Source organism: Megachile rotundata, chromosome 9 (genome assembly GCF_050947335.1).
Source record: "Megachile rotundata isolate GNS110a chromosome 9, iyMegRotu1, whole genome shotgun sequence".
Classification (NCBI taxonomy): domain Eukaryota; kingdom Metazoa; phylum Arthropoda; class Insecta; order Hymenoptera; family Megachilidae; genus Megachile; species Megachile rotundata.
In genome coordinates, this window is record NC_134991.1 from 5,600,584 (window position 1) to 5,613,560 (window position 12,977).

The window sequence follows — 12,977 nt, forward strand, 5'->3', positions numbered from 1 at the left end:
CAGGAAATGAACTAATTTTACAATACACAATTTTAAATACGAAATAAAATTTTTAATCTCAAATTCTCCTGATATTTTTATTTGTTACTCTAATAAATTTTTGAAGAACATTTAATGAATCTATTTCTTCCTTCTCCCTTTGCATTTATCGAAGGCAACAAACGCAGGCAAATGCAACAAAAACATTCGAATTCGTATATGCAAATACGTTGCTAATCGTATTAAGAATAATTAACGTTGCCGAACCATAGTATTCGATCACCGATCAACCGACGAAATGTTCGAGTGTATCGCGGCAATATGTGCGAACGAACGCTGTTGGTCCACGGAAAATGGTGTAACCAGCGGTTTAACTCGGTTCCTCTGTTTCCAAAAATACGCTGGAATTCTCCAATTTAATGAAACAGACATAGCCGGGGAATGCGCGCTACTATTCGAGCTTCGTGCCACAGGAATTCTCGCCCACCAACACAATATACATATTTCAAATATTCTGCGTTCGTAATTTTTATCTTCGTCGTCGTCTCCACTGCATGGCCACTATTTTCAATGCGATATGGTTGATTACGTTAGTTACATCGATTCGATACGTTTCGAAATCTGGTAAGAAAAAGTTTTTAAAGGATTGTAGGAAATTGTGGCAATTCTCGTATTTTTACGTTTTGATAAATTTACGGAGAGAAGGATTTTTAATTTTTGGGAGTGGAATGGTTAAGTGTAAGAGTATTTATGGACACAAAATATTGGATAAATTGTGGAATTTTTGAATTCTTAGGGTCTCAACTTTTTACGCAGCCAAATTCGCAAATTTCCAAATTTTCACACTCTTGCATTCTTATATACCCAAATTCACACATTCACGATTCCTGACATCATCAGATTCTTACATTCCCAAATTCTCACATTCCCAATTTCTGACATCTCCAAATTCTCACACCTCCATATTCTCACGTCTCCAAATTCTCATACTCCCAAATTTTCACATTCCCAACTTCTGACACCCCCAAATTCTCACATTTCCAATTTCTGACATCCCAAAATTTTCAAACCCCCAAATTGTCAAACCCCCAAATTCTCGCACCCCCAAATTCTCGCACCCCCAAATTCTCGCACCCCCAAATTCTCGCACCCCCAAATTCTCAAACCCCCAAAATTCTCAAACCCCTAAAATTCTCACATCCCAAAATTCTTAAACCCCCAAATTCCCAAATACCCGAATTACCCAAATATCAAGTACATCAAATAAAATCTGACGTTAGCCTCCATACGTTTGATAATAATATTAAAAATGTTGGCCACCATTTTTTATAACGTCGTTAAAGAAGATGAATGACAGCGACGGAGAAACACTTAGGCGGCGAAAACACGCAGAGGCATATGTACGTGTACACGATCGATTTTAAACAGGCGAGACGAACAGTGGTAAATTGACAATGTGTCGAATGCAGACAACCGATGCCTCTGGCTAAAACAACCCTTCCATGCCACCGGAGGTCCATTTTAGGTGCTCGCATTTTACCGGAAGCCCTTTTTTCAAAAATTCAAATTTAATTCTTGATAATACTTGAAAACACACGCTTTATCTCATCTGATACTACTAACTTCAGAAATTGGGATTTGAATCTGTTGGAATCCGTTCATGGCAATATAGCGAAAGTATACCTTAATTGGTGTCCTGTTAACTTTGACTAGTATAAAACAGTTAAATACAACACGTATGAGAAGAAATTTGAATGAAGAGAAAATCAGGTTCTAATAAGAATGTGCTTCTTTAAATACGTATCTGAATTCAATTTTCACCCCCTTAATATAATATTTGGCTTTACAATGTTCTTTGAGATCCACCCATAGTTGCAGTAGACTTCTATTAAAATTTAGACGCCATTGGTCAGTTAGCTAGTTGTAAGAAATGGTACGACTAATACCATTAATCAAAAAATTTAATAGATCGCTGGTTATATTTAATATTAATTATTAGACTTAAAGTAAGGTAACCAGAAAAATCGAAGAAAAAAGATGGCATTAGATATGCAACAAAATCCCCATCGGCTAGTTAATTTTTCTCGTAGAGCGCATAGTTGCGTTCTCCGAATATTCGACGTATCAGAGGACGTCGTTCACCCTGGGCCTCTGTATACCGTGCAGAAGTAATACCACTTTCGCGAGGTGGCGTGTGTGCCCCCGTCCGCGCCCGTTCGAATTGGAACAACGTGCACGGGCAACAGGCGACACACAGGTAGACAGGAATTTCTGATATTACATACCAGAAGCCGGAATGCCCCCATAACAATCCCGAGGGAGTGTACGAGGTTCTCCACATACGCCAGACATATTTCGCGTCTAGCACGCCTCCCGGGCTCTCGTCAGTGTCTCCCGGTTCGCTACAAATAGGGAACTGTCTCTTCCCTCTTTATGTTTCTGCCCCTTCTGCTGGCCCCCACTCGTTCGATACCCCGCGGACTCGTTCGCGTCTTTAACGTGGAAGAAGCGCACTTCAATAAAAGACTGCCTCTCGATCGAGGGGAAGAAAGTTTGTATCGATATTGTTCCACCACGGGGAGATACGAGAAGGCGAGAGTTGCTTGAATTTGCTCCGCGAACGGACCAGTCGTTTTAAGATATTAGCGTCGGGCCCGTTAACCGCGATGGAAGCCTACTGTAACCAGTTGAGTCCACAGAGAACGTTTAAATGTGCTTTAAATACCGTAATCCGACGGATGTACCGTACACCCATTTTCTTCTGATAAAAACGGTCGTTGAATTCAGCTTTTTTTATTTATTGCGATTCTTGGAAAATTACATCTCTTGATATAATAAACTACTTTATAATAACACTAGGTTTACATTGCAAAAAATAATTTTTATATTCCTAAATCCCTATATTCCCAAACTCCTATATCCTCAAATACCTATGTTCCAAACTGCTACATCTTGAAGTACCTATATTACCAAATTTCTATGTACCCAGATCTCTATGTCCTCAAATCCATATTTTCCCAAATTCCTATGTGCTCAAATACATATGTTCGCAAATTCCTATGTTCCCAAATTCCTACGTCTGCAAATTCTTACGTTTTCAAATCCCTGTATCTCCAAATCTCTAAATTCCCATATTTCTACATTCCCAAATCCCACACTTCTCACATCCCTCTCACAGATCTCCAAATTCTTGTGTAAAACCTTACGTTCCCACCTTTCTCAGTTTCCCAATCAAATATTCCTCAAATTCCAAGACCTCAAAATTTATGTCCACCGAATTCCAGAATTTCCACATCAATTCTCCAAAGCCAAAATATCCAAACTCGTACATTCCCAACTCTCAACCCGTTTCCCAATTTTTGAGTCCTGAAAAATCCACAAAAGTGAAACTCAGTCAGCTCGATTTTTTCTATAGAAGCTTGACCACCTTCATGAAAGGTCAAAGACAAAAATGTGATTAACCATTTAGCAATGTATAAAAATTAGCGAATCAAGAATTACGTTACGATCCGAATTTTGAGAAGTTATCGACAAGTCAATAGCGATTCGTCAATGGTGTGTTTTCATCACTAGCGACACCTGTTCACTTATCACGAAAATGGGCTGTACGTTGAGATAGGTCGTTCCACAAGGATTTAGTGCCTTCGTTAAGCTGTAAGCTTCATTCAATTTTCTCCAATTTGTGGCAATTTGTGCTTACAGCACCCACATGCTCTCGTGCCCCCACTCTTTAACACCGAGCCACCGGCTAGAGTGTGAACGCGCGCGCACTTGCAATCGCACGTACGCACACGTGCACACACGCGAGTGTATACATCGATGCAAACGTCTAGATGGGATACACATATACACAATCGCAGGGAAATGGTCCTTCAACGAAATTCATTCTACGCGCACGCTTCTCCAGCTGGAACTCTTGAAAACTTTTTTCAACCCTGGCTTCCGGAAATGCTCGGCTGTCTATACACGATTACAGTCGATCGTCAAAAGCTTTCGTCCGATAGATTTTCATGAAACCGTTGCGCGATTATATTACAGCCACGTGCAAGCTCGAAAGACTACTTGTTATACCTCCCTTTTCGCTCTTTTTTACTAAGTGTACTGAACGTTTGCCTGTTCCTCGTTTAATATACTTCAATGATCGCGCAAATTCCCTTCCGTGTTACAATTACTGCTACCGTTTATTGAAGATTGATAGACTATGTGACTTTGTGATACGGAGATTTTGGAATGTGGAGGTTTGGGAAGTTGGGGATACTGGGATTTGAGAAATTGGAAATTTGGGGTTTGGTATGGGAGGTTTTGGGGAATTAGAGAGTTGCAAGTTTGGGAGCTTGTGGAGATTTGGGGATTCGGAGATTTGGGAACTTAGGGGTTCTAGGGATTGGAGATTTGGGGATTTGGGAATTTGGGGATCTTGAGATTTGAGGACTTGGGGATTTGGGGACTTGGGGATTTGGGGATTTGGAGATTTGGGGATTTGGGGATTTGGGAACTTAGGGGTTCTAGGGATTGGAGATTTGGAGATTTGGAGATTTGGGGATTTGGGGATTTGGGGATTTGGGGATATGGGGATTTTGGGATTTGGGGATTTGGGGATTTGGGGATTTGGGGATTTGGGGATTTGGGAACTTAGGGGTTCTAGGGATTGGAGATTTGGGGATTTGGGGATTTGGGGATCTTGAGATTTGAGGATTTGAGGATTTGGGGATTTGGGGACTTGGGGATTTGGGGATTTGGGGATTTGGGGATTTGGGGATTTGGGGATTTGGGGATTTGGGGATTTTGGAATTTGAGGATTTGGGGATTTGGGGATTTTGGGATTTGAGGCTTTGGGGATTTTGGAATTTGGGGGTTTGGAGATTTGAAAACTTGGTAATTTGGGAATTTGGTGGTTCGGAGATTTGGAAACTTGGTAATTTGGGAATTTGGGAATTTGGGAATTTGGGAATTTGGGAATTTGGGAATTTAGGGATTTGAGAATTTTGGAATTTTTAGGGTTTGAAGATTTGGAAATTTGGTAATTTGGGGATTTGGGGATATGGTGATTTGAGGATTTGGAAATTTGGGGATTTCGAAATTTCAGAAATTGGAATTTTGAGAAGTTGATTTGGAAGTTCAGGAATTTTGTGGTTTAGAAATTTTGGGATTTCGGAATTTGGAAGATTGGGATTTTGGAAATTTAGGATTTGCCAATTTGGTTATTTGGGAACTTAAGAATTAGAGAACTTGAGAACTTGAGGATTTGGGAATTTAGAAACCTATGGGTTTCAAGGATTTGCAGATTTGGTGATTTGAGGATTTCGGTAATTTAGCGATTTGGGGATTTGTGAATTTGGAAACTTAAGGATTTGAGAACTTGCAGATTTAGTAAAATGGAGATCTGAGAATGTGGAAATATTGTTGAGAATTACAATAGTAAAAATTTGAGGATTTCAAGATTTGAGATTTTGGAAATTTAGAATTTTGACAATTTTTGAAATTGAAAATACCATATGGATTTGGAGACTCAAGGAAACTTCTGGATTTTGAAACTTGATAATAGGTAATAGCTATTATGAACATTACAGACAAGAAATTACATAATCTGAATTTTAAACCTTTTAAAGTTTTCTTTCACCAATTTATCATGAATTCAATGAAACAATGAATTTCATAAAACAAATCTTGAAATTAAAAAATTAAAGAAATATATACCTATTCCCCAAACCTTATAACTTTCTCCAAAATATTCATCATCTTTTTACCTTATTTGTACATAAATCCCTTATCCTCACTTTCTTACTTCACTCCAATTCACATCGGTCTTCTCTATTTTATCTTCATTCACTAATGTACCATGAACTCACAAATCCTGAAATTATAAAATTGCAGAAATACCCCAAATATTATACAATAATATCAATTCTCCAAATATTATAAAAACAGTCAAAGTCAAGTAATAACCTAACAGAAATTTTCTCCAAAACAATCACCCCCTCAATCACACAAAAATTTCAGAACCCCAAAAAAAGAAAAGTGAAAAACAACGTAAAATTTGCATAGCAATTACAACCAACACTAGAACAAAATCGTCTAGCCACTCTCAATTTCAATCAGTCGAAATCGTCGATTTGGTTAACGAGTAGGTAGTAGAATCGGAACAGTAACGCGTACCCAGCGCGTCCGAATCGGTGCAGTTATGTAGGAAATCGACTCGAAGTGCAAATTTTGATTTTCCGTTTGGCCTTCGCTCTCGTGGGCGCTCGAGCGCCGATAACGAAATCAACGCACGGCAACGCGGGTCGATCTCGCTCGTGGCTGAACTTTTTAATAAATCGTCTATACCTGACCCCTGCGTAGTAGTTTTCGCGGGTTCCTCGAAACCCGGTAAGCGCTCGCGATTCCGGATAACTGCACGCGGGCTGAAACCTTTGTTGCAGAGAAGCACAGCCTCTCTCTGAAGTACCATTCCGAAATTATTACATTCTAGTGGGGTAGATATTAGCTCGGCGCGTATGCTTTCATTAGACGTTACCTTCGAGCGTTTCAATTTAACGCGGAAACCACCCCTCAGCCTCGTTCACAGGTCTATAATATCCGACCAGGCACTTGCTGACTCTCTAGCGTGCTTCATTTGGACGTCGATCGAGTTCCTGCCATATCTCACATTCCAGTTATGGCCAGCAACGAGTTCCCGAACGTCGATGCCACGTTTCTGCAAATATTTTGCCACTCGACAGGGCCGGCTTTTGCTTAATTGCCGCAATCCCCGGGTTGCGCCGTTTACGCGCCGGATTTTCAGCGATCCTCGCCCGTTAACACGCCTCTGTCTTCACCCACCACGACTTTCACCCACCCTTTCTCCCTCGATTTTATAAATTTAATCGAGAGCTACCGTTGCTAAAAATACAATAAATTGAAGAGATGAACATTTTGTTCGATTCAAATGTTATACCTTTTCATTAGGAAGATTTTTAACGCGGGTTTTGTATCGAACGCGGTTTTGCTGAACTTTTTTGACGGGAGGATTTTGCGTCATACAGTGTAACGATAAAGTAGATCGCTTTAACGGTAGTCGATGCTTTGATGACAATTGCAGAGTGAAACGAGCTGTAAGTCTATTTTTCTTGTGGTGGAATGTGACTGTAGGTTTTGCGGATTGAAAATGAATATTGGATGGTAACGTGAAGCCTTGGCGAGGAGAAGAGATTTGAGTCAATTTGGGAATTTTTAGATTATTTAAGCTTGATGTGAAATGTAGATGTGTGGATAACAAATATTATTTATTGATGACAATTATTTGCACTATGTGAGGTGCAATCGTAGCGCAGAAAGACCTGTCACATCCACAAATTCACATATGCCAAAATTCATATATGCCCAAATTCACATATGCCCAAATTCACATATGCCCAAATTCACATGTGCCCAAATTCACATGTTTCCAAATTCTCACATTCCCAATTTCTGACACCCCCAAATTCTCATATTCCCAAATTCACATATTCCTAATTCACATACGTCCATATTCATATGTGCCCGAATTCCCATATTTCCAAATTCTCAACTCTCCAAATCCTAAACTCTCCAAATTCTGAAACCCCCAAACTCTCAAATCCCCAAATCCTCAACTCCCCAAATTCTGAAACTCCCAAACTCTCAAATCCCCAAATCCCTCACATCCAAAATCCTCCTCTAAAAATCCAACATCCCGCCTTTCACCTCTCCTCAACTTCCAAATTCCAAAATTCACTCGCAAACTTCTAAAATTGAAATTAACAAAATCAAATAAAGGAGTTCTAACAAACAAATTTTTGTTCTAACAGTATTGAAAACATTTCGTTGGCAATCTCATTATTTCATCCCCTTAATTGCATCCGCTCGTCGCAGACTTCAGCTGCAAGCATTTTTGCGACTCGCCCCTGAGAATCGTTCGACGGAAACTTGTGGTCGAGCCTCTTCTTGCGTGTGTCCAAAGTTTAATTACTTTTTAGAATGTATTGAGCCAGGGGTGAGAAGGAGCAGGTTAAGTTCAGTGCAAGTTCTAGTGGCGGGACAGTTTTACCGAGAAGTTTTTCAATTTTCTCGGCTCACGGACTTGTTCTGGAGAGGATCGGAACCGACGCTTCTCTCCTTATCTCGGATTTGTTTATTGTTGTGTTGTAGAATGAAAGAGATCGCTTCTTCAAGTTTTTACACTTGGGGAATTCTTAGGGGACCAGGGAGATCTTAATATTTTTTTCGTGTAACTACGGAAGGATGTGGAGATGTGGGGATGTGAGGATATGGAATAGGTAGCTAGTGATGTAGAGATCTGGTGAATGTATAGATTCTATATGTTGGATGTAGGAATGTTGAGAACATAAGAATTTGGGATATACAGATGTGGGGATATGTGGACATTAAGAATGTGGACATGCCTGGTATCTGTAGATTTGGGAATATGTGGAGATACACGTATGGTGAGATCTCGAGATCTAGGTGTTGAGGTGTCTAGCTGTCTGAGTGCATAGGTGTCTAGGTGTCTAGGTACCTAGGTGTCTACGTGTCTACATAGATGTCTAGGTGTCTAGGTATCTAAGTGACTAGGTATCTGGGTGTCTCGGTATCTGGATGTCTAGGTGACTAGGTATCTGGGTGTCCAGGTATTTAGGTGTTCAGATATCTAGATATCCAGGTATCAGGGAGTCCAGGTTTCTAGATGTCCAGGTATCTGAGTGTTTAGGTATGTAGGTATGTAGGTATGCAGCTATCTAGATATCTAGGTGTCTAGGTGTCTAAGTGTCTATGTATTTAAGTATGTAGATATCTGGGTATCTACCTTTCAAGGTGCTTAGATCTCTAAGTGCCTAGGTGTCCAGATACCTAACTGTCCAAATGTCCAACTCTCTACTTATCCACATACCTAAATATTTATCTACCTAACTACCAAATAAATTAAACACACAAAGACTCCAAACCCCATTCAAACACTAAAAAACAATATCCCAAAAAATAAATTACAGAATTTCGTAAATCACAAAACACTCCATCTCTCACAACAAAGCTGGAAAAAATCATCAATCCAAATAAAAGATTTTACTGCACCTTTCGCCCTAAAATTTCTGCCAAATTTAGTGAAAATGTAAATGATTCTAGTGAAAATTGTAAGATGATTTGATCGAAAAATGGTAGTGTTAACTTGTTTGTACGGATAAAAAATGCCGAGAACTCGATTACAGAGGCTCTTTAGATTTGTCTCCAGCATCTCGGTTTTTCTTTATCTCCATTTCACCTTCCGTTTTCCCTCGCCTCACCTCTTTCCCTTTCCACCTGCGCCGAGACTTCGTTAATGGAAATTGATTACCGCAAGAAGACGATATCTAAATCACGTTGTTCTCTCTTCTAGTCTGGCCAAACTTTACCTCACCCTCCAACAACCAACGCCGCCAGTTCGTCGCAATTCTTTATCCGGCGATTTTCTGTTCACGATAATCACCGAAACATACGCGTTATTATGGTCTCTTAGTTTCGGAACGAATACCAGCGAAATGAACATAATTCTTTGATTGCTGTGCACGATTGAAAAACAATTTATTATCGTCTAAATAACGAGATTATTGATCTAGTTGTGGCACGGCGGTATATCGTTTCGAAACGCGGTATTAACGTAAATTTAAACGACGCGAATTATGTTGTTTTATTCGCTCGTGATTTACTACGACGCGATGACCATTTATTGTAAAATGTAATCGAACGTTGATAATCTACCCTCTCGCGATACGTGTTCTCCGCTCGATACATAAAAATCTACTCAGTCGTTTTTGAAACGTTTTACATTTCTGGTACTTTTTGCAAGGAGGGTCAATTTGAAATTTAAAAATTTTGAAATAGTATTTCTCAATTTTTAAGCTCTCAAATTTCGCTTTTCTCGGATTTCTAAATTTAATTTCTCAATTTTTACATTTCTACATTTTCAAATATCTTATTTATTGAATCTCCAACTTCCTAAATTATAACCTTCAACACATCCATATTTTTAAATCTCCAAACGTCCAAATTCCAAGTTTAGGCTGAAATAAAAAATTTGAGAACTGAAGTTCTGTACTATATCAGAACGTAAGTTCTGTTTCCCCGAAAGAGAAAAGTGCCAAGTGCCATTTTGAACGTTTCCGTCGTTAAATTCTGTTCGAGAAGCACTTCCAGCGAACTACGTTCTCCGAACGTTTTAAAGGAGCATGAGTTGCGTGCTTCCTTGACGGATTATGGCCGAGACACATCAGTATGGGCGATAGAGTCGTTTTTAAACTCGTCACAAGTGGATTTAGCACCTTTCCTGGACTACGCAGCCGCTACAGCAACGTAGCTGGTCCATGCAAGCTGTTATCCAGCGAGTCGCTATTCTTGATCCCGTTCGCGGTGAGCTCTGGACTTACTGCTAAAACGTGGCAAGATTTACTTCGAAACTTAAGTCCCGCCTAAAGATTTATTACCGAGCCTCTCGTATCTTCGAATTCTTGACTACTGCCTCGTACCGATGCAATGCTCTGCATTTTGATGCACTCTGCACTCGATCGTGATAGCCTTTGCACGCTCGTTCTTCAACTTCCATTAAACTTGCAGACTAACCTCAAACATCAGTTTTGTACATTTTAAACGTAATTAACTTTTATGATGTTTATCCTTACATTTAAACGTTGATCTTCAGTGTTACTTGCAAATGGTGTATATGATTGGCATGATATAACATTTTAATTTATCTAACAGCCAGAGAGTCCATCTTCAACTTCTTTTGAAAATAAAAAGTTTAAATTAGCCTTGTTCAAGAAGTCGATCGGATTATAACATACAATAGAAGAAGGCAGGTGAATAAAATGTAAGCAAGCAGAGTGAGGAAGGCAATTTTAAAATTGACCATCAGACTGACATGATGGCGAGCGTTTTAAAATGAAAGAACACTGAAGAAGACAACTTCAGAATCAATCATTAGACCAATGATATCGATGGTTCTGATATAAAAAGAAAATAAGTAGAATAAAGCGCTAAGAACCTGAGGACGACAACTTCAGAATTGATCATCAGGCTATCATGACATCGATCGTTTTCATATAAAAGAAAAATAAATGGAATGAAACGCTGAAGAGCTCATGACATCGATCGTTTTAATACAAAGAGAAACAGAATAGAATAAAACACTAAGAATCTGAGGAAGATAACTTCAGAATTGATCATCAGGCTATCATGACATCGATCGTTTTTATATAAAAGAAAACTAAATGGAACGAAACGCTGAGGACCTAAGAAGACAACTTCAGAATCGATCATCGTATTGAGCGTTCTCGAGAAGTAAGAAATTCAAAGATTTAAAAAAGTGAAAATTTACGAAACAGCAAAAATTGAAAATGTGAAAATTTACAAATTTAATAATTAAAATATTTCAAAGTGTAGAAATTGAACAATTAAAAAATTTGGTAATTTAGAAATTCGAGAAGTAAGAAATTCAAAGATTTGAAGAAGTGGAAATTTATGATACAGCAAAACTTGAAAAAGTGAAAATTTCCAAATTAAATAATTATAATATTTGCAAGCGTAAAAATTGAACAACTCAAAAATTTGGTAATCTAGAAACTCAAAAAGAAATTAAAATGTAATCGTAAAATATAAATTTATCATATTTTATCTATTAAGACGATAAAAGTGTAAAAATTTTAAGTAAAAAGAATGAAACGCTCGATGGATGAAGTCGATTGCCTCACGGAGTGAAAATCTCGCGAAAGATATACGGCGTGTCCCGCTGCGTTTGGCTTTACAGGCACGTAAGTCACGCGTCGAGGGATGATTCCGCATTGCGTGCGTTTCAGGGCAAACAATGAGCCAACCCCGGTCAGGGTGCGCCTTGCAAACACAAGCCGACCGACAAAGTTATGTCCATGTTGCTCGATCGTATACGAAAGAGTCTCGCGAGACAATAAATCCACGGTACCCGTGATCGGGTCAGTCATTCTACTTAATTGGGGGCTTCGGGCGTGAAACGTTCACAAAGTCAAGTTGGAGGAAGTGACTGTCCCTAGAAAACTGGCCTCCGGATCGACGATGTTCATGGGAAAAGCTGGAGGGTTAACTCTTTGCGCTTTGTGTGTCGATTCTTGTTAAATGTTGGTAAACAAATGTGGATAGTATATTAGTATATTAGTTATTCTAGTTTTGTTACCGTGGATTTAGTTGTAAAATGGGTTAAATTTGTTTTATGAGTTTTGGAGATGAATTTGTGATTTGTGGACTTTTGGGTGAATTATTGTGGACTTTGGAGTTGTGAATTCTTGAGGATATGGAAATTTTCGAGGTCTGGAGTCGATTTAGGCAGTGGGAATTTAAGAGGTGTGAATTTAGGTGGTACAAATTTAGGAATATGAGTATTTAGGGATTTGGGAATTTAGGGATTTGGAAATTTAAGGATTTGGGAATTTAAGGATTTGGGAATTTAGGAATTTGGGATTTAGGGATTTGGGAATTTGGAAAATTGGAAATTTAGGAATTTGGAAATTTGGTAATTTGGGAATTTAGGAAGTAGGAATTTAGAAAGTGGGAATTTAGGAAGCGGGAATTTCGGTATCTGAGAATTTAGAAAGTGGAAATTTGAGATGTGGGAATTTACTACTCTTCATCAATCCTCGCCAAATGTCACAAACTCAATACTCAATTAACCATCGTCCTAATATCGCTTACCTGCAAAAATCTAAGAAATGGCGGTTCCTCGATACACGTACAGTATCAAACTTCGATTCGGCTCGAGTTCGCTATGTTAGCTCCCGCATTGTAGGGCGGCTAGCTACCCCATTGGATTAGGAGACCCCATAGAGGGAAAAATGTAATATAAAAGGCTTACCGGCTAAGCTGTTAATATGTTGTAGGACGATGTGTCCGAGCAGGAACTATGTATATATTACACTGCTCAAACATATGTCTTTACTGATCGTGTTTGCACTGGGAATACTGAGGTTGTGGTTACGGATCATTTGATTTCAACTGCGTACTTT

At 39.0% G+C, this 12,977-nt stretch overlaps 1 long non-coding RNA gene across 3 annotated transcripts; it reads right to left on the reverse strand.

Moving 5' to 3' along the window:
- Positions 1-9,939: 9,939 nt before the first annotated feature.
- LOC143265162 (uncharacterized) lies at positions 9,940-10,940 on the reverse strand. Of its 3 annotated transcripts, XR_013039363.1 has the most exons (4): positions 10,791-10,939; positions 10,629-10,729; positions 10,434-10,564; positions 9,940-10,378 (listed from the first exon to the last, which is right to left on the reverse strand). It is a non-coding gene; the product is annotated as an uncharacterized LOC143265162 (long non-coding RNA). The 3 variants fall into 3 exon arrangements; XR_013039364.1 differs by having other exon boundaries at positions 9,940-10,375; positions 10,629-10,940; XR_013039362.1 differs by having other exon boundaries at positions 10,629-10,938.
- Between the last annotated feature and the right edge of the window lie 2,037 nt (positions 10,941-12,977).